Source organism: Nicotiana tomentosiformis, chromosome 2 (genome assembly GCF_000390325.3).
Source record: "Nicotiana tomentosiformis chromosome 2, ASM39032v3, whole genome shotgun sequence".
NCBI lineage: Eukaryota > Viridiplantae > Streptophyta > Magnoliopsida > Solanales > Solanaceae > Nicotiana > Nicotiana tomentosiformis.
Window position 1 is genome coordinate 144,494,446 of NC_090813.1, and position 21,660 is coordinate 144,516,105.

A 21,660-nucleotide genomic window follows, 5' to 3' on the forward strand; every position below is an offset into this window, starting at 1 on the left:
ATGTAATTGATAATTTTTTAATAATATAAAGTTGTTGGCAATGGTGGAAAGAGAGAAGATGGAGATACTTGGCATAGATTAAGGGATTTTGCTGTAAAAAAAAAGGATAGAGAAGAGGAGATGGTATATATATATATATATATATATATATATATATATATATATATATATATATATATAAAATTGAATCCCTTAATTTAAGGCACTAATAATGGGGTGGGATCTTTTTACAGAGCAATGTATACAATTTGTAAGAAAAATATAGATACTTATTAAAAACTAAAAAATATAGAGAAAAAATAGGTAAATAAGTTTCTAATCTAGTATAGCTAGGGGAAAATCTAAACTCTCATTTGGCAATAGATTTTGGCTACTTTTAAAAAAGTAAAATAGTGTTTGTCATGGAATATAATCAGTTTTTGAAAAACAAAAATTCAAGTTCCCAAAATCTAGTAGTTTTTGGGTGAAACTTTTTCTTGCACTCACAAAACTTCAACTTTTTTCTCAAATAAAATGCATGTCCAAACACAAATTCAACTTCCAAAAATTATTTTTTAACACAACTTCAAAATTTTATTTTTTCAAGTTTCAACCAAATTTATGTCGAAACGCTAGCTAAGTCTCTAACTTATTCTCTACAAAAAAGAATATTATTTTCACTACCAAAAAAATAAAAATTAGCGACGGACAAATTCCGTAGCTAAACAACAAAAACCGTCGCTAATCCTTTTAGCAATAGAGTGTTGAAACCAAATCGAAAAACTGCACCAAACTGAAAAGTCAAAGCAAAGCGATTAAAAAACCTGACTAGGTTTGGTTGGTTTGGTATTGAGTAAAAAAACTTCCGAACCCAACCAACATATAAATATATAATTTTTATATATACTTTTAAGATTTTATATTGAATTTTCTTTAAAAAAATATAGAAATATTTGAGATCCTCTCATGGGATGGAGTAATATTTAATAGAATTATGAAGTGCATTCATTTTTATTTACTATAAACATTGGGTTGTAACTTGTATCACTTACTTATCAAATATTACTAAAATGCGTCAATCATCTCTTTATTCTTTCATATTCATATGTCAAGATTTCTTATATATTTTTCGAATTCGAAATGGTATTTCGATGATTTAAAATAAAATATTTCATTATTTAGGCAGCGTCTTGATTTTTATGTTTAATTATTAAATTCGATTAGCCTTGAAAGCGTACATTAACGAAAAATTACTGTTAGACAACTAAGAAAATAACTATCATGTATTACTAAAAAAAAATATCTCCCATAAGAATATTTTAATAGATCATATGTTTGTCAATCTTTTTAATTTTTACTAAACATATATTCACTTATCAAAACTTTATCTATAACTTTAACAAAATAAGATTGAAAGATATTCATTTAAAAAAGAATCCGAAAAACCCGACAAAATCGAACCAATCCAAACCGATATAGTTGGTTTCGTTTTGATTTTAATAAAAATCGAACCAACCCGGTCCATGTATACCCCTAGCAACGGATTAGCAACAGATTATCAATAAATCTATTAGCTACAAGCAATTTAGCGACGAAGTTCGTCGCTAATTCAATTTTTTTGTAGTGTTTGTTGAGGAAGGTGTTCATTTTGGTGGAGCTTTGGACTCAACAACTTGCCGAGAGTTTGTTCGAGTCATACGACTTGTCGGATTGTTGTGTCCTGGAGGGGACAAATCAAGAGCAGGAGCGGAGCCACAGTATAGGATGCGGGTTTGTCCGAACCTAGTAGCTTTTGTTCATACTTTATATTTATCTTAAAAAATTTATTAAATAAGTATAGATATATAATTTAGAACCCAGTAACTTAAAAGAATTACAACGCCGAGACCATAAACTTCAGATCTTGTCTTCGGCTCTGGTAAGAATATTATTGTTGGACCGGTGAAGATGCTATCGCAGTAAATTTAAATCTCCTTAAAGAGAGCGATATATCTGGACTTCAACCTGAAGAATATTTATTTATTTTTCTTCATCTTATGTTTTAATTGTAATTACTTGTAATTTCATCGATACAATGCGCATTATTTCTTAGACAAATTAATAAAAAGGGAGTGTCACATAAGACGCATACGGCCTCAATTTGATTTGATCACGTCGAGTCATTATCTACCCATTAGCAAACGAAACTTCCTGGCGTTATTCACCCATAACTGGACGTAATTTTCTGATTGATATGCCACTATATATTTTTATTTAGGATTGAGACAGTGACTAAGCAAGAAAATTTTGAAGACCGGGAGACTGGAAGTTAGATATATCCTGATAACTCTCACGCAATAGAATATTGATTTCAATGCGTGTTCTTTTCGCTTTTTAGTTTTAGGCAGGAACAGGGTCAATATAGATAAGCACAAACACGATGGTTACTAAAATTTTATGAAAATACTACAAGACCAAATAGACATCTATCTTGAAAGGATGAAAACTATATACTCAAGATGTCAGCTTTAAGTTTATAAAAAAGTGAGCAATTTAATATTCCTTAAATAATTAAATAAAAAATTAACGGAAACTTACATTTGGAGATGTAATATTTATAGTTTTGTATTGGGTAAAATATATTATGGCACATGGTCGTTCGAGAAAGGGACACGTGGAACTCAAGACAGGAGATGACTGAAGACTGAAGATAATTATTTTGTTTATCACCAGAAAGAATAATGTTCATAAAGATGTGATAAATGCTCGTCTCCCGGAAGCATTCAATAGAGAATATTCATAGCATTAAGAGCAATTATCCGTTACAAGGAATTTGGCATTTATGTTCACCATTACATCTTTATCAATGCCCCTCATAATTGACATTAAAGAAGGGCACGACCCTAGGACTTTCTTCATAGCTATAGTGAGCTCAGTTGTCATTGTAAGGGAGGATATTTCTGGCAAACTTATACTATATTTTATACAAAGCTCAATCCAATTTTATCTTCTCATTTCTCGATTCTTTTGTTGTTGTGCCCGAAAACCTTATTCCCGGAATTGTTGCTTCTGATGTTTCGTCTATATCTTAAGGCTAAGTATTGCGTAACTCTTCAATTATTTAATTATTTCTGGATCAAATTAATTCACTTATCTAGAAATCACGTATAAATTCAATTGTACCATTTTACGGGTAAACAGTTTGGCGCCCATCGTGGGGCCTAGATAGCCATGTAATTAAATTGATCCTTGCCTTTTTTACTAACGTGTTTTGATCGTTTTTGTATTAGAAAAAATCATAAGAAATGGCAGATAACATTATTAACGACATGTACAACCCCGAGATTCGAAGGGATCAGCCTCATTCCGACGACTCAATCAGTGATACCCATAACGAATGGAGTGACGCTACACCAGTGCATGACATGCAGTATCCTCGACATGTTCGGGGGACCACTCCCGATGATGCTGATGAAGAGCATGTCGACGACGCAGTAAGGGTCTTGCAAGAGCAACAAGCGATTATTCTAGGTCATCTCACGCGACAAGATAAAGTTATGACGGAGTTGAAGCAAGCGCTGACGGGAGCTTCAAATGATGCAAACAGACGAGATCCGATCCCTCCCGAGATTTTCATGAATCAAACAACATGGAGGATCGACAACAACGCTCCAATGGGAGAAATTGGCTCCGATGGAGCAGGGGGAACGAATCCGGTCTCAACAACTAGAACGATTCTTTTAATAATGAAGTTTTACGGTTCATGAGGGAAGTAAACGCCTGCATGGACAAGATCCTTGGCGCACCACCAGTGCTGAAAGGCCCAGACTCGAAGTAGTATACTCAATTGTCGTACATGCCAAGTGCGGCACTAGAGTTAATTCCCAAGCGATTCAAAATGCCTGAAATGCCAAAGTAAGATGAAACTTCAGACCCACATGAGCATATTATCACATACACAATAGCATTAAAAGGGAATGATTTAGCTCCTCACGAAATTGAATCTGTGATGCTGAAGAAATTTAGAGAAACCCTCACGAGGGGGGTCTTGACGTGGTATTCACTGTTACCCGAGCATTCCATAGATTCCTTCGAAATGCTTGCGGATTATTTCATCAAGGCTCATGCTGGGGCAATAACAGTACAGGCCCGGAAGGCCGATATATTCAGGATAGTGCAAGGAGAGTCCGAGCTGCTACGAGAGTTCATTACCCGATTCCAGAAGGAGAGAATGTTGCTCCCGGCTATCCCGGATGAATGGGCGGCTGAGGTGTTCACCAAAGGATTGAATCCGAGGAGTTTAGACGCTTCCCGAAAATTGAAAGAGGGCCTACTCGAGTTTCAAGCAACGACCTGGGCAGACGTCCACAACCGGTATGAATCAAAAATAAGGATCGAAGATGATCATGTTGGTTTTCCATTGTCGACCAAAGGACAGGAAAAGAATAAGGAAAAATCAAAGGATGATTATGACGCGGACAAGCGGACATTGAGGGCCTGTTTTTGCCTTACGAGCGAACAATATCAGTATAGTAGAATTGGTATCGACCATGAGAAATATCAAAGAAGCACGGTTCCCAAGACCGATAAAATCTGATTATAACCAGAGGGATCCCAACTTGTGGTGTGAATATCACGAGATGAATGCCACCGGACAGGGGACTGTCGACAACTCCGGGAGAAAGTGGAAACGTTACTAAAGAATGGTAACCTAAGAGAATTTTTGAGTGATCAAGCTAAACAATTATGGTCTTAACCGAGACAATACGGAGCCCTTCAAAGAGGGAGAAGATCCCTCATGTCAAACAATCAACATGATATTCGGAGGGAACGAGATTAACGGGGTCACCTTTTCAGCAGCAAAGAAGATAGAAGTATCAATAACGCATAGAAAAAGGCTTCGGGAAGACGATATCACTTTTACGGATGAGTACGCATACGGATTGCTGCTACCACAAAACGACGCATTGGGAATTTCTTTAAATGTGCTAGATTTTAAGATTACACGTGTTTTAGTGGATCCAGGGAGTTTGGCTAATATCATACAATGGAGAGTATTGGAGCAAGCTAAACTCACCGGAAGCATTATTCCGGCCACAAAGCTCCTTGCCGGATTCAACCTCGCAAGTGTGACAACTAGGGGAGAAATGTTTTTACTCACAAACGCTGAAGGAGTAATGAGAACAATTCTTTTTGAAGTGGTAGATGATGATATGGGATACAACATCATTCTAGGAAGGTCATGGTTTGTAACGACCCGGCCTGTCGTTTTGAGAGTATTAGCCCTGAACCCCTATTTATTTCTCCCTCTATTTCATTTTGTGGTTACGTGACTTGCCAGGAGGTTTAGGTTTTGGTTTCGGAGTGAAATGGGACACATAATCCCTAAAATAGAAATTTAAGTCGTAGGAATTGACCGTAGTTTGATTTATGTGAAGACGACTCCGGAATGTAGTTTTGACGGTTCCAATAGCTCCGTAGGGTGATTTTGGTCTTAGGAGCATGCCCGAATGTTGATTTGGAGGTCCGTAGGTCATTCCAGCGTTAATTGGCGAAAGTTGGAAAATTGGATGATTTTTGGAAAGATTGACTGGGAGTGAACTTTTTGCTATCGGAGTCGTATTCCGATTCCGGAAGTTAGAGTAGGTCCGTAATGTCAATTGCGACTTGTGTGCAAAATTTGAGGTCAATCGAACTTGATTTGATAGGTTTCGACGTCTGATGTAGAAGCTAGAAGTTCTAAAGTTCTTTAGGTTTGAATCAATGCACAATTCGTGTTTTTATCATTGTTTGATGTGGTTTTTGGACTCGAGTGGGTCCGTTATGTGTTTTAGGACTTATTGGTATATTCGGACGGGGTTCCGAGGGCCCCCGGGTGTGATTTAGATCGAAACCGGAACAATTTGAGACTTGTGAAATCTGCTGAGTGCAGATGCGAACTCAAGTAAGCAAGCTTTGAGTCGCAGATGTGAAGCTGGCCTTGCCCAGCAGTGGTCGCAGAAGCAGGACATTTTCTGCAGAAGCGCCTTCGCTTCTGCGATGGCAGGGGCGCAGAACGGCAGAAGCGCCGGTGGTAGTAGTTGCGGTCGCTTTCCCGCAGAAGCGGTCTCGCAGATGCGGGCCCTTATCTGCAGAAACGGAAGACCTGAACTTAGGCGTTTTCCGCACCTACGATGATATTTCCATAGGTGCGGCATTGCAAAAGCGATTCTTGGTCCGCATATGCGGTTTAACTGGGCAGAAAAGGCCTAAGTTTGAGGGTTTGATTTCATTCTACATTTTTGGACCTAGAGAGCTCAGATTGAGGCAAAATTTTGAGGGATTTTCAGAGGAAACATCTGGGTAAGGATGCTTGACTCATTTTTGATTAATCTCCACTAATCTATCATTAATTTCTTCATTTAATTAAGGATTTGGGCTGAGAAATTTGGAAAAATATGGTGAAAGTTCTTAGACCGAAATTTTGGGGTTTGAAAGGCCAAATGAGTTCGGATTTGAGTAATTCTTGTATTGTTGGACTTGTTATCGAATGGTTGTTCGGGTTTTGTGATTTTGGTCAGGTTCCGAGACGTTGGCCCGGGTCAAATTTTTGGAGCGATTTTTCAATTCTTTTGCTAAAGTCGTAATTTTATTATTTAATTTAGTTTCTTATAGTTATATTTATAGTATGTAATTGTTGTGGCTAGATTCGAATCGATTGGATTTGGAGATTCCCCTTAGGATTTAGTATTGTTATGGTAAATTGAAATATGTGAAGGCCGTGTACGCGAGATGTGAGTGCGTACTCGGGCTAAATGTTGAAATCCGATTTTTTCTAAATAATTCCTTTTATTTCCTTAATTGAGTTACTCTAGCACGTGTAGTGGTCATGTTTAGCCTAATATCACATGCCTATGTGCCTTATCTCTTACTTGCAATTTGTGCACCATGTTTAATTGAATTACATGCTTCCCTATTTTTGTATTCAATCTTTAACTATAGGATTCGTTGTTGTAATTTCATTTTTGCATTGGTTATGTATTGCATATTTACTTTTGGGACTACGAGGCAGTACCTCAGGAGCGCCCCTGTTGCATATTTACTTTTGGTACTATGAGACATTACCTAGGGAGTGCCCTTGTTATGTATTTACTTTTGGGACTACGAGGCGGTACCTCGGGAGCGCCCCTGTTGCATATTTACTTTTGGGACTACGAGGTGGTACCACGGGAGCACCCCCTGTTGTTTACCTCTATTTGCAGTGTTGTTGTTGTTGTTTCTTAACTTGTAAGAACCTTGTTTTTTCTCACGTGTTGTAGTTGTCTTCTTGAATCCCGTGTTGTTATCTTTCTGTAAATTCTCATTGTTCACTTCTCAGTCATTTCATTATATTATTATATCTTCTGCCTTGCTTCCTAATATTTCCAGTAGGGCCCTAACCTGACCTCGTCACTACTTTACTGAGGTTAGGCTTGGCACTTATTGGGTACTATTGTGGTGTACCCATACTACACTTTTGTACATCTTTTTGTGCCGATCCAGGTACTGCTTACCAGAGCAGATACCAGTGAGTTAGCCCGTATGTGAAGACTTCAAGGTACATCTGCCAGCGTCCACAGACCTCGGAGTCCCTCTCTATCTTTAATATGTTGTTTTTCCTTATTCCTCATTAAACTCTGATGTATAGAGATATTTAGTATTTTTCTATTTGGAGCTTGTGACTTATTTCTAGCGGGTTTTGGGAGTTGTAACTATTTTGAATCGCAATTTTTATTTAATTCAGATGTTGAGGTTGCATTTCAGCTTTATATTCAATTATTCCGCAAATATTGTTAGGCTTACCTAGTCCTAGAGACTAGGTGCCATCATGACATCCTACGAAGGAAAATTGTGGTCGTGACAAGTTAGTATCAAAGCTCTAGGTTCATAGTTGTTATGAGTCACAAACAGGTTTAGTAGAGTCTCACGGATCTGTACGGAGACGTATGTACTTATCTTTGGGAGGATATGGAACTGTTAGGAAAAGATTCAGTTGTTTGATTCCTTATCGTGCGAGATTTTGACTTCAGATTCTAAATTTCTGTCTTTCTATTCTCTCACAGATGGTGAGGACATGTACAATTGGATCAGATGACCAAACACCCACGCCCCCTGCTAGATCCGTGAGAGGCCGGGGTAGAGGCCAAGGACGTCCATATGGTACAGCTAGAGCACCCGCACGAGCTGCTACAGAGGGGCCATTAGTAGCTCCAGTTGGAGGGCAAGCACCTGAGATGCTTGTTACTGTACCAGCCTTCCAGGAGACTCTCACCTAGTTTCTGAGCATGTTCAGCACGTTGGCTCAGGCAGGATTGATACCACTTGCTCCTGCCACATCTCAGTCATGGGGAGGAGCATAGACTCCCGCCGCCCGTACCCCATAGTAGCGGGTCCAGGTCGACCAGGTTCCAGATGTCATACCAAAGCAGCTGGTAGCCCTAGTTCAGCCTGATGTTAGAGTAACAGTTTCTGAGGAGGATCAGCTCAAGCTTGAGAGGTACAAGAAGTACCACCCTCATACTTTCAGTGGCTTGGCGTCAGAGGATGCCCATGGTTTTCTTGAGGAGTGCCCCCGTATCCTCCGTACTGTAGGTATTGTGGAGTCTAGTGGGGTTTCTTTCACTACGTTCCAGCTTATAGGAGCGGCCTATTAGTGGTGGCGAGAATACGAGTTAGGTACTCCGGCCGAGGCAACTTCACTCACTTGGACTCAGTTCTCAGATATGTTCTTGAGGGTGTATGTCCTTGAGTGTCTCAGAGATACATGACGTGCAGAGTTTGAGCAGTTACGCTAGGGTACTATGACCATGTCAGAGTATGCGGTCCGGTTTAGTGATTTGGCTAGGCATGCACCATCCTTGGTTGCTACTTTTCAGGAGCGGGTTTGTCAATTTATTGAGGGGCTCAACCCCAGTATCAGATTTAGCATGGCCCGAGAGTTGGAGATGGACATCGCATACCAGCACGTATGGAGGGTCGCGAGGATATTGGAGGGTATGTTGACTCGGGAGAGAGATGAGAGGGAGGACAAGAGGTCTCGAGAGTCTGGCACATATAGTGGTACTCGTGCCCCAGCTGCAACTCGTCAAGGTAGGGGCTGTATGGGTCACCCAGTTCATTCAGCACTTCCAGCCACCAGCGGTGCTCCGGCCACTCCTAGGCCCCAGGCTCCTTATTATGCACTACCATTGTCTAGTGCACCTCTTGCATGGGGTGCTTTCAATGGTCGGTCCAATCGATCAGGCCTGGGCCAGTCATAGAAGACACGCCCTCTGGGACCTTGTTTTGAGGTAGTGACACTTGTTATGTGGTGAGGGATTGACCCAGACACAGGAGGGGTGCACCTCTACAAATCACTCAAGCACTGCATGCTTCACCAGGTCCTCAGGCTATAGTTACAACACCATCTACCACCCCACCTATATAGCCAACTCGAGGTGGAGGTCGGACAGGCAGAGGTCGCCCTAGAGGGGGAGGGGCAGGCCGGATATTATGTCCTTCCTATTAGGGTGGAGACAGTTGCATCTGATTCTGTCATCACAGGTATTGTTTCGATCTGTCATAGAGATGCATCCGTCTTATTTGATCTAGGCTCCACTTATTCCTATGTGTCATCTTTTTTTGCTCTCCGTATTTAGGTGTATCCCATGATTTTTTGAGTTCTCCTGTCTATGTGTCTACACCCGTGGGTGATGCTATTGTTGTGGACCGTGTGTATATGTCGTGTTTGATTGTTCTTAGTGGTTTTGAGTCCAGAGTCGATTTATTATTGCTCAGTATCGTGGATTTCGATGTTATTTTGGGCATGGACTGGTTTTTGCCCTATCACGCTATCCCTGATTGTCACGCCAAGACGGTAACGTTGGCTATGCCAGGTCTACCGTGGTTAGAGTGGAGAGATACCTTAGATCAAGTTCCTAGCAGGGTTATTTCATTTCTAAAGGCTCAACGGATAGTTGAGAAGGGGTGTGATGAATATCTGGCATATGTGAGCGATGTTAGTTCTGACACTCCTACCATCGAGTTAGTTCCAGTAGTGAGAGATTACCCAGATGTATTTTTCGATGGATCTTCCGGGCATGCCGCCCGATAGAGATATCGACGTTGGTATTGATTTGTTATCGGGCACACAACATATTTCTATTCCACCCTATCGTGTGGCCCCAACAGAGTTGAAGGAGTTAAAGGAACAATTACAAGAATTACTCGATAAGGGCTTCATTCGGCCCAGTGTGTCACCTTGGGGTGCTCCTGTCTTGTTTGTAAAGATGAAGGATGGTTTTATGCGAATGTGTATTGATTATTGCAGTTGAACAAGGTTAGAGTAAAGAACAAGTATCCATTGCCACGTATTGATGACCTATTTGATCAGCTTCAGGGTACCAGAGTGTTCTCTAAGATCGACTTGCGTTCAGTCTATCATCAGTTGAAGATTCGGGATCTAGATATCCCGAAGACTACTTTTAGGACTCGGTATGATCATTACGAGTTCCTTGTAATGTCTTTTGGGCTGACCAACACCCGAACAACAATCATGCACTTGATGAACAATGTATTTTTGCCATATCTTGACTCATTCGTCATTGTGTTTATTGACGACATTCTGGTGTACTCCTGGAGCCGGGAGGATCTTGAGCAACACCTGAGGATTGTGCTTCAGACCTTGAGATAAAAGAAGTTGTATGCAAAATTTTTGAAGTGTGAATTCTGTCTAGATTTAGTGGTATTTTTTGGTCATGTAGTATTGAGTGAGGGGATCCAGGTAGATCCGAAGAAGATTGAAGCAGTGCAGAGTTGGCCCAAACCATCCTCAACTACGGAGATCCAGAGTTTTCTTGGCTTGGAGGGGTATTACCGCCTATTCATAGAGGGTTTCTCGTCTATTGCTGCACCTATGACCAGATTGACCCAGAAGGGTGCTCCATTCAGGTGAACCGAAGAGTGTGAGGAGAACTTTCAAAAGCTCAAGACTACTTTGACTATAGCCCCATTATTGTGTTGCCTACTGGTTTGGGGTCCTATACGGTGTATTGTGACGCGTCACATATTGGTCTCAGCGCGGTGTTGATGCAAGAAGGTAGGGTGATTGCCTACACGTCTAGACAACTGAATGTGCATGAGAAGAACTATCCTGTCCACAAACTCGAGTTAGTAGCTATTGTTCATGCCTTGAAGATCTGGCGGCACTATTTGTACTGTGTCCCTTGTGAGGTCTACACTAATCACTGGAGTCTACAACATCTGTTTAAACATAAGGATCTTAACTTGCGGCAGCGGAGATGGTTGGAGCTGCTTAAGGATTATGACATGACCGTTCTCTATCATCCCGGGAAGGCCAATGTGGTGGCCGATACCTTGAGTCGCAAGGCGGAGAATTTGGGCAGTTTAGCATATCTACCAGTAGTAGAGAGGCCTTTAGCCTCGGATGTTCATGCGTTGGCCAACCAGTTTGTCATAATGGATGTTTTCGCGCCGAGCAGAGTTTTGGCTTGTGTGGTTTCTCAGTCTTCTCTTTATGATCGTATCAGAGAGCGTTAGTATGATGACCCCATCTATTTGTCCTTAAGGACACGGTTCAGCACGGTGATGCCAAGGAAGTCACTATTGGACATGACGGTGTATTACGGATGCAGGGCAGGCTTTATGTGCCCAATGTAGATGGTTTGCATGAGTTGATTCTCCAGGAGGCTCACAGTTCGCGGTACTCCATTCATCCAGGTGCCATAAAGATGTATCAGGACTTGAGTTAGCACTATTGGTGGAGGCAGATGAAGAAGGACATAGTGGAATATGTATCTCGGTGCCTAAATTGTCAGCATGTGAAGTATGAGCATCAACGGCCAGGTGGATTGCTTCAGAAGCTAGAGATTCTGGAGTGAAAATGGGAGCAGATCACTATGGATTTCGTTGTTGAGCTCCCATGTACTCAGAGGAAGTTCGATGCAATTTGGGTGATTGTGGATAGATTAACCAAGTCAGCTCATTTCATTCCTGTGGTTACTACTTACTCTTCGGAGCAACTGGCTCAGGTTTACATTCGCGAGATTGTCAGGCTTCATGGCGTGCCAATATCTATCATCTCTAACAGGGGTACGCAGCTTATATCGCGGTTATGGAGAGACATACATCATGAGTTGGGTACTCGAGTGGAGTTAAGTTAAACATTTCACCCTCAGACGGACGGACAGTCTGAACGCACTATTCAGATATTGGAGGATATGCTTCATACGTGTGTGATGTATTTTGGAGGTTCTTGGGATTAGTTCTTGCCACTTACAGAGTTTGCCTACAACAACAGTTATCAATCGAGCATTCAGATGGCCCCATATGAGTCTTTATATGGTAGGCGGTGACGGTCTCCAGTGGGTTGGTTCGAGCCGGGTTAGGCTAGGCTATTGGGTACAGACTTGGTTCAGGATGGTTTGAAAAAGGTTAAATTGATTCAGGATTAACTTCGTACATCCCAATCCAGAATCCAGACAGAAGAGTTATGCAGATCGGAAGGCTCGTGACATTGCATTCATGGTTGGGGAGCGGGTCTTGCTCTAGGTTTCTCCCATGAAAGGTGTCATGAGGTTCAAGGGGAAGGGAAAGTTAAGCTCTAGGTATATCGGGCATTTTGAGATTCTTGAGAGGGTTGGAGAGGTGGCTTACAGACTTGTACTACCACCTAGTCTCTCTGTAGTTCATCCAGTGTTCCATGTTTCCATTCTTCGAAAGTATCACGACGATCCATCTCATGTGTTAGACTTCAGCTCAGTCCAGTTGGACAAGGATCTATCTTATGTTGAGGAGCCGGTGGCCATTTTGGACAGGCATGTTCGAAAGTTGAGGTCAAAGAAAATCTCTTCAGTGAAGGTTTAGTGGAGGGGTCATCAGGTCGAGCAGGCGACTTGGGAGACCGAGCATGATATGGCAGCCATTATCCTCATCTTTTCACCACTTCAAGTATGTCTCTATACTCGTTCGAGGACGAACGTTTGTTTTAAGATGGGGAGGATGTAACGACCCAGTCGGTCGTTTTGAGAGAATTAGCCCTGAATCCCTATTTATTGCTCCCTCTATTTCATTCTGTGGTTACGTGACTTTCCGGGAGGTTTGGTTTTTGGTTTCAAAGTGAAATGGGACACATAGTCCCTAAAATGGAAGTTTAACTCGTAGAAATTGACCGTAGTTTTATTTGTGTGAAGACGACTCCGGAATGGAGTTTTGACAGTTTCAATAGCCCCGTAGGGTGATTTTGATCTTAGGAGCATGTCCGGATGTTGATTTGGAGGTCCGTAGGTCATTTCGGCGTTAATTGGCGAAAGTTGGAAAATTGGATCATTTTTGGAAAGTTTGACTAGGAGAGGAATTTTTGATATCGGGGTCGGATTCTGATTTCGGAAGTTGTAGTAAGTCCGTAATGTCAATTGCTACGTGTATGCAAAATTTGAGGTCAATCAGACGTGATTTGATAGGTTTCGGCGTCGGATGTAAAAGTTAGAAGTTCTAAACTTTTTTAGGCTTGAATCAATGCGCAATTCATGTTTTTATCGATGTTTGATGTGGTTTTTGGCCTCGAGTGGGTCCGTTATGTGTTTTAGGACTTTTTGGTATATTCAGACAGGGTCTCAGGGGCCCCGGGTGATTCGGATTGAAACAGGAACAATTTGAGTGCTGGGTTGTTCTGATGTTTTCACACCTGCGGAGGATTTGACCGTAGGTGCGGACTCGCATAAGCGAGCTTTGAGTCGCAGATACGGAGCTGGCCTTGCCCAGCAGTGGTCGCAGAAGCGAGACAATTTCTGCAGAAGCGCCAGTGGTCGTAGGTGTGGTCGCTTTCCTGCAAAAGCCATCTCGCAGATGCGGGCCCTTATCCGCAGAAGCGGAAGATCTGGATTTGGTTGTTTTCCGCACCTGCGATGATTTTTCCGCAGGTGCGGCATCGCAGAAGCGATTCTTGGTCGGCAAATGCGGTTTAACTGGGCAGAAAAGGCCTAAGTTCGAGGGTTTGATTTCATTCTCCATTTTTGGACCTAGAGAGCTCTCATTGAGGTGAAAGTTTTAGGGATTTTCAAAGGAAACATTTGGGTAAGGATTCTTGACTCATTTTTGATTAATCGCCACTAACATATCATTAATTTCTTCCTTTAATTAAGGATTTGTGTTGAGAAATTTGGGGAACAATGGTGAAAGTTCTTAGACCGAAGTTTTGGATTTTGAAAGGCCAAATATGGTCGGATTTGGGTAATTCTTGTATGGTTGGACTCGTTATCGAATAGGTATTCACATTTTGTTATTTTGGTCGAGTTCCGATACGTTGTCTCAGGCCTACCATTTGGAGTATTTTTTCAATTCTTTTGCTAAAGTCGTAGTTTCATTATTTAAATTAGTTTTTTATAGTTATATTTATAGTATGTAATTGTTTTGGCTAGATTCGAGCCGATCGGAGGTGGAAAGTGGAGGGAAATGCATTCTTATTAATTGATTGAGCGAGATTTGAGGTAAATGACTTGTCTAACCTTGTGTGAGAGAAATTTCCCTTAGGATTTGGTACTGTTATGGTAAATTGCAATACGTGAAAGCCGTGTACGCGAGGTGACGAGTGCGTACTCAGGCTAAATATTGAAATCTGTTTTTTGTTAAATAGTTCCTTTTGTTTCCTTAATAGAGTTACTCTAGCATGTATAGTCGTCATGTTTTGCCTAATATCACATGTCTACGTGTCTTATCTCTTACTTGTAATTTGTGCAACATGCTTAGTCGAATTACCTGCTTCCCTGATTTTGTATTCAGTCTTTAACTGTAGAATTCCTTGCTGTAATTTCATTGTTCCATTGGTTATGTGTTGCATATTTACTTTTGAGACTACGAGGTGGTACCTCGGGAGTGCCCCTGCTGCATATTTACTTTTAGGACTACGGGACGGTACCTCGGGAGCGCCCCTGTTGTGTATTTACTTTTGGTACTATGAGGCGGTACCTCGGGAGCGCACTTGTTGCTTATTTACTTTTGGGACTACGAGGCGGTACCTTGGGAGCGCCCCTGTTGTTTACCTTTCTTTGTTGTGTTGTTGTTTTTGTTGTTTCTTAACTTGTAAGAACCTTGTTTTTCCTCACCTGTTGTAGTTGTCTTCTTGAATTCCGTGTTGTTATCTTTCTATATATTCTTATTGTTCACTTCTCAGTCATTTCATTATATTATTATTTCTTCTGCCTTGCTTCCTATTATTTCCAGTAGGGCCCTGACCTCGTCACTACTCTACTGAGGTTAGGCGTGGCACTTATTGGGTACCGTTGTTGTGTACTCATACTAAACTTCTGCACATTATTTGTGCAGATCTAGGTACTGCTTACCAGATGAGGTACCAGTGAGCTAGCCCGTACGTGGAGACTTCAAGGTACATCTGCCAGCGTCCGCAGACCTCGGAGTCCCCCTCTATCTTTATTATGTTGTTTTTCCTCATTCCTCATTAGACTCTAATGTATAGAGATATATAGTATTTTTCTCTTTGGAGCTTGTGACTTATTTCTACCGGGTTTTGAGAGTTGTAACTATTTTGAATCACATTTCTTATTTAATTCAGATGTTAAGGTTGAGTTTCAGCTTTATATTCTGTTATTCTGCAAATATTGTTAGGCTTATCTAGTATTAGAGACTAGGTGCCGTCACAACCTCATACGAAGGGAAATTGGGGTCGTGACATGGTTGCATGAGATAAAACCTGTACCATCAACATATCATCAATTGCTGAAATTTCCAACACTCGAGGGAATTAAGCAGATAAGGGGCGACCAACCGGCGACAAGGGATATGAATGCAATTTCGATCTCCATTAGCAAAGGAAGGGAACACGTGGCATAGCAATTACAGGGCCTAACACCTACGCCTGAACTAGATGAAATTAGCCAGGCGTCAGAAGATAATCAGGTGCCGAGATATTTCCAAGTTCCAGAAGAGACCGATGCGATGAAGTCCACAACAGAAGAGTTGGAGCAAATGGCATTGTTCGAGGAATTCCTAGAAAGGAAATTCCACCTAGGGACAGGACTGCACCCGAAACGTAGGTCTGACTTCATTATATTCCTTAAATCTAATGCCGGTTATTTTGCATGATTGCATGAGGATATGACAGGTATCCCGACAGAGGTAGTCATACACAAGTTAAGCTTGGATCCTAACATACCTCCGGTAAGACAAAAGAAGCGCCCGATCGCCAAAGCCAGGAATAAATTTGTCAAAGAAGAGGAAACCCTCTTACTTAATAATCGGTTCGATTCGGGAGGTAAGATATCCAAACTAGCTAGCTAATGTAGTAGTAGTTCCTAAAACGAACAATATGTTTCGCATGTGCGTAGATTATAAAGATCTTAATAAGGCATGCCTGAAAAACTCGTTCCCACTTCCAAACATCGATCCAATGATTGATGCCACAGTCGGACATGAGTTAATGAGTTTCCTCGATGCTTATTCTGGGTACAACCAAATTAAGATGAACCTGGAAGATCAGGAAAAAACTTCGTTTTTAACGCGTTTCAGTATATATTGTTACAATTTGATGCCCTTCTGGTTGAAAAATGCCGCAGCCACTTATTAATGGCTCATGAACCAAATGATTGAAAATCAAATAGGAAAAAACTATGGAAGTTTATATAGACGATATGCTCGTTAAGTCTTCAAATACAGGTGATCATCTTAAGCATATGCAAAAGGCTTTTGATATTCTTAGAAATCATACTACGAAGACAACAACAATAAGACCTTTAGTAGCAAGGCACACAAGCAGAGATCCACTTGGGGATGGTTAGATAATCTTTTGCTCTATAGCAAATTCCCACCAGGAAGTTAAGTTTGCTATTGAGTAAAGGTTATCTGATCATACACGAGCACAAACCACTTGAGGGTTGTTAGATAGTTCTTCGCTCGATAGCATAAATTCCTAAGGGGAAGTAAAGTGTGTTACCAAGTCAAGGATTATCTAGCAATGCATTAGTGGAATCTTCGAAGATACAAGACTTGCAGTGTTCCAATTTGCATTCAAACACTGGGGGGAATGATATGAGGATACGGCAACAATAACTGCCTTGTCGACCGAGAAAAAAACCGGAAATATAATTACATTATCGGGATCGGGGTCTACGCGAACAACCCCGTAGAACCAAGTGTTACAAGCTAGCCATAAGTAATGTCGATTTCTTTTCGGCATAGCAAATGCTTATGTATTTTTTGAAAATAGAAGGAATAAAATGAAATCCTTTTTGCTTTTATCTTGTTTCTTGTCTGAACGATGAATTAACTTTGACATTTGAAAGTTAAACAAGTACTTTAAATTCTAGTGCCGTAATGAACAAGAGACCTCCTCTTCAAGAGCACCATAAATATAAGAGGACCCTCTCTTATAAAAACCCTTATAGTAAAGGGTTGGTTCCGGAAGAATTTATGCCCGCAATCAAAAATGCCATCGGGAAAAAATACACCCGAAGCCGCACACGAAAAGGACGCAAAACGTAAACTTGCGCAAATACTTATCAAAGCCCTCATGGAAAAGGGCTGATGCACGGAGCCAAAAATGCTTTAGGGGAGAATACACCCAAAAGTTTCACATAATACGACGCAAAAAAGTCTGTGCAAAATTCTTAAAGAAAATGCAAAGATTAAAGGCTTGCATGAATATTGTAACGATGAGAAGACTCAAATAATACTCGAGCAAAAGATGTTTTTATTTACAAAAACATGACAAATTGGCATTGATACGAGAACTGGAAAAAGAAAAGAAAAGCTAAACTGCATTGTCTCTGGAACTAGAAGGAAGAGAAATGTCCGCGCCCTCGGAAGAAGTAGTCGGATTCACCGATGGCTCAATATTTTCACTAGTTTGGCCTTCGGCATCATCATTCTCCGATTATTTTTAGTTCCCGAAAACTCGGAACTGGAACCAAAAGGACCAGGTGCATCAGACCTTGATGAGAGTCCACTTTTAGCAGCTAACTCATGCTCGCGAGCCTTAGCAATTTCGCCATCAAAATCAATGACACCAGCTTTGGCCTCTTACAAGGTTTTCCTCCTCATGTTGTACATGGAGTACGTTTTTTCAACAACGAGGGAAGCTGCTTGGCGCTTGAGTTCTTCTTCGAGTTGGGTTACCTCGGCAGAAAGGTTTTCTCAGACGGACCTAGCAGATTTGAGGCTGACATCAAGGTCGCGGACATTTGAACTAAAGAGCCTATTATGCTCGATAGTTTTCCTGTACTTCTCTTCCAGCTGGGCGTGTTTCTCTCCCACAGCAGCAAACTCTTCAATTTTGGAGTTCAAGGCTGCCTCTAAGTTAATCACTCTTTCAGCGGAGGTAGCCTCACTTTCGGTTGCAGCAAAAATGACATTATGGACTTCAACCCATTTGGCCCTGGCTTCGTCAAATCTAACCCTTAGAGGGCCAATTTCTTGGCTAAGGGTCACTACTTCTTTTTCACTCTGTCGCAAACGAGCTTCCAATACAATAGCCTCAACGGCTTTGGCTTCCAGTTCCGAAAGACGAGCGACATGTTGATCTTGCTCTACCAAAAGCTAATCCCGTGCAGAGATAATATCTTCTTTTTCATGTATCAACCTCTGAAAGCCCCCGGAAGCAAGAAACTAGGCCTACAAAGTAATAAGGGTAAAATTCAGGAGATGTTCACATACAAAAATAGGAGAAGTAATAAAGGAAGAAAGGAACGTACCGCTGCGGCGTTATGCATAGCATTGTTCAACAAACACTCTCCCGAGAGTGCTTGAATCTTGTCCCAGTCTTTCTCTGAGGCCAAAGGCTTCAGAAAATTAGCAAGCTCCACCGGCCAGGATAGTTAGTTGCATCTGGTAGAGACCGAAAGAGTAACGTTCCTCCTCCTTTGTGGATCTTCAGAAGGGGCAGCATAAATTTTCCCCAAATTCCCATGAACTGGGGACTGTGGATGAGGAATCTCTTCTTCATGGTCAGACGCAGCCAGCGGAGGTGGCATAGTAATTGCTGGTAGAAGAATGGATGAAGATGGAAGTGATGTAGCAGTTGCTGGTGTTGGTGAATATGGAGATGAAGCTGATGGAATTGAAGAGTAAGAAGCAGCTGTATCAAATGCAGTGGTGGTTATTAGATGCTCGCCAACCAAAGATGGTAAGGGTCCGGTACTCAACTCCGTAGTACCAGACACAGCAATTGGGGCCCGAAAAGAGAGTTGACATTATCTACTAAATAAAATTCTCCCCAACGTGTCGGGGCATCGTCCTCGGTTGGTGTAACTCTCTCAACAGGTGGAGCATCATGTTGAGGTGATGAGGATCGTCGTCTTCTATGTAGAAAAGTTCCTTCATCAATAGCTTCATCATCATCATCGACCATCACAGTGTCTATGACCGGCCTGGAAGGAAGGCCAATCACCATCTCTACCGGAGATGACTCGGGGGCATCGATCCTCGCCCTTTTATTCTTTTCCCCGGCTGCAGAGGAGCGTCATCTCTTTGTTTGTTTGTCTTCCAGTCGGGGACTCTGAAAAGAAATATTTGCTCTCGAAGCAGGCCCAGAGCCACCTGTTCAAGTAAGCGCCTCCTGAAGCAGCCTTGCCACATCAACAAGGTTAGCCAAGACATCCTCCTCAGGAACAGTAACAAAGCCCGCGGGTAGACCTAATTTAATAGACAGGTTAGAAGAGATCAATCAAGTTCTTTACATGAAAAATTGGAACAAGATGAGTTTGAATTACCATGATTCTTGGCCTTCCACCCATATTTAGGGGCTAGTTCTTTCCACAAACGAGTCTCGAGCATCGTAACATGCAAGATTGTTTTTACCCACGGGTCCAAACCTTCAATCACCGGTGGGACCCATCAAGTTGCTGAAACAAACGAAGGATGGATGATCAATACGACCATTAATATTTTTTTAATAAAAGGAAATACTAAACAAAAAGCTTACGAGTGCAGTTCCAAGCAGCCGGAAAGGATGAAGCCGTTGCCGGAATGATATCGTCGGTGGCAATTGCAATGAATCATTCCATCCATCCACGGTCGTTATCATCATCCATGCTAAAAAATAACGCATGGTGGTCGCGCTTGCAGAGGTTTATCATTCTCCCGCAGAAGATTTTGGGAGAATAAAGATTCAGCATACGAGCTAAGGATAGCTCCTCTCCAGTTTCCTGGCACAAACGCCGAAGGCAAGTAACCGTCCTCCACACAGAAGGACTTACTTGTGCCAAACACACCTAGTAACAGAGGCAAAACTCCGCAATCACGGAGTCAAGCTCTCTGCTCAAAGAAAACACACCCAAAATAAAGGGGTATATGTAAACATATGTAAAACCCTCCTTGGGAAGGGTGACTCGCTCCGATAGGTCAGGAGCGATAACTTCTAAGTCATGGCAGCGATAGTCTTCCTTCACAGCAGGAATGCTCGAAGGACGTATGGAAGAAGGATACATGCTAACGGCCCATGTACGAGAATTAGCAGTACGGAATTTCTCTTTGAAGTCTTTTGTGGTAATAAGACTTCTAGGGATGATGGAGCCCACTGTTGGACGAACAACGTCCTCGGCTTTATTTTTGCTTTTTGAGTAATCGGTACGTTTCGAGGAAGAAGCCATTATAGGAAAGAAAGGGTTTTTCGTTTGAAAATAATTAGAAAAAAGATGAAGAAATAATATGCAAGTTAGATGAAGAAAGTTCGAAAAGTTATGAAGTATAAGGGTGGAAGTTGATACGTATAAGTAAAGGTTTTGACGGCTAAATTCATGGCCGGATTACCTCGATAATCGGCAAAAGATGTGATGAATCATGGGAAGACGCGTGTTCGAGGCATTAAATGTGGAGAGACGAGCGTCTAATCAACCGTCTGAAGCTTTCAGAGGGAATTATAGTAATTCCCGCCAAAGAAGTGTTTCTACCAACTTTCCGGTAACACAAAGTTATGTCACCGAAAAGCAGGGGGGCTATCTGTATTGGGTAAAATATGTTATGGCACGTGGTCGTCCGAGAAATAGACACGTGGAACCTAAGACAGGGGGATGACTGAAGACTGAAGACAACTGTTTCATTTGTCACCGGGCAGAATAATGCTCATAAAGATGTGATAAATGCTCTTCTCCCGGAAGCATTCAATAGAGGATATTCATAGCATTAAGAGCATTTATCCGTTACAAGGAATTTGACATTTATGTTCAGCGTTACATCTTCATCAATGCCCCTCATAATTGACATTAAAGATGGGTACGATCCTAGGACTTTCTTCATAGTTATAAATAGTGAGCTCAATTGTCATTGTAAGCGAGGATTTTCCTCACAAACTTATACTATATTTTATACAAAGCTCAATCCAATTTTATCTTCTGATTTTTCGATTCTTTTGTTGTTGTGCCCGGAAACCTTATTCCCGAAATTGTTGCTTCTACTGTTTCGTCTATATCTTAAGGCTAAGTATTGCGTAACTCTTCAATTATTTATTTTATTTCAGGATCAAATTAATTCACTTATCTAGAAAGCACGTATAAATTCAACTATACCGTTTTACAGGTAAACAAGTTTCCGTTCTTTTTGGTACACTTTAGGTATCTTGTCGCGGGAGATCATGGGTTAACTAGCACACAACACATAAAATAAATTTTAAAATCAACTAAACATACGTCCTCGAGGGAGAAGCAAAAAGAGTTTTTCATTATCAATAACAAGAATAAT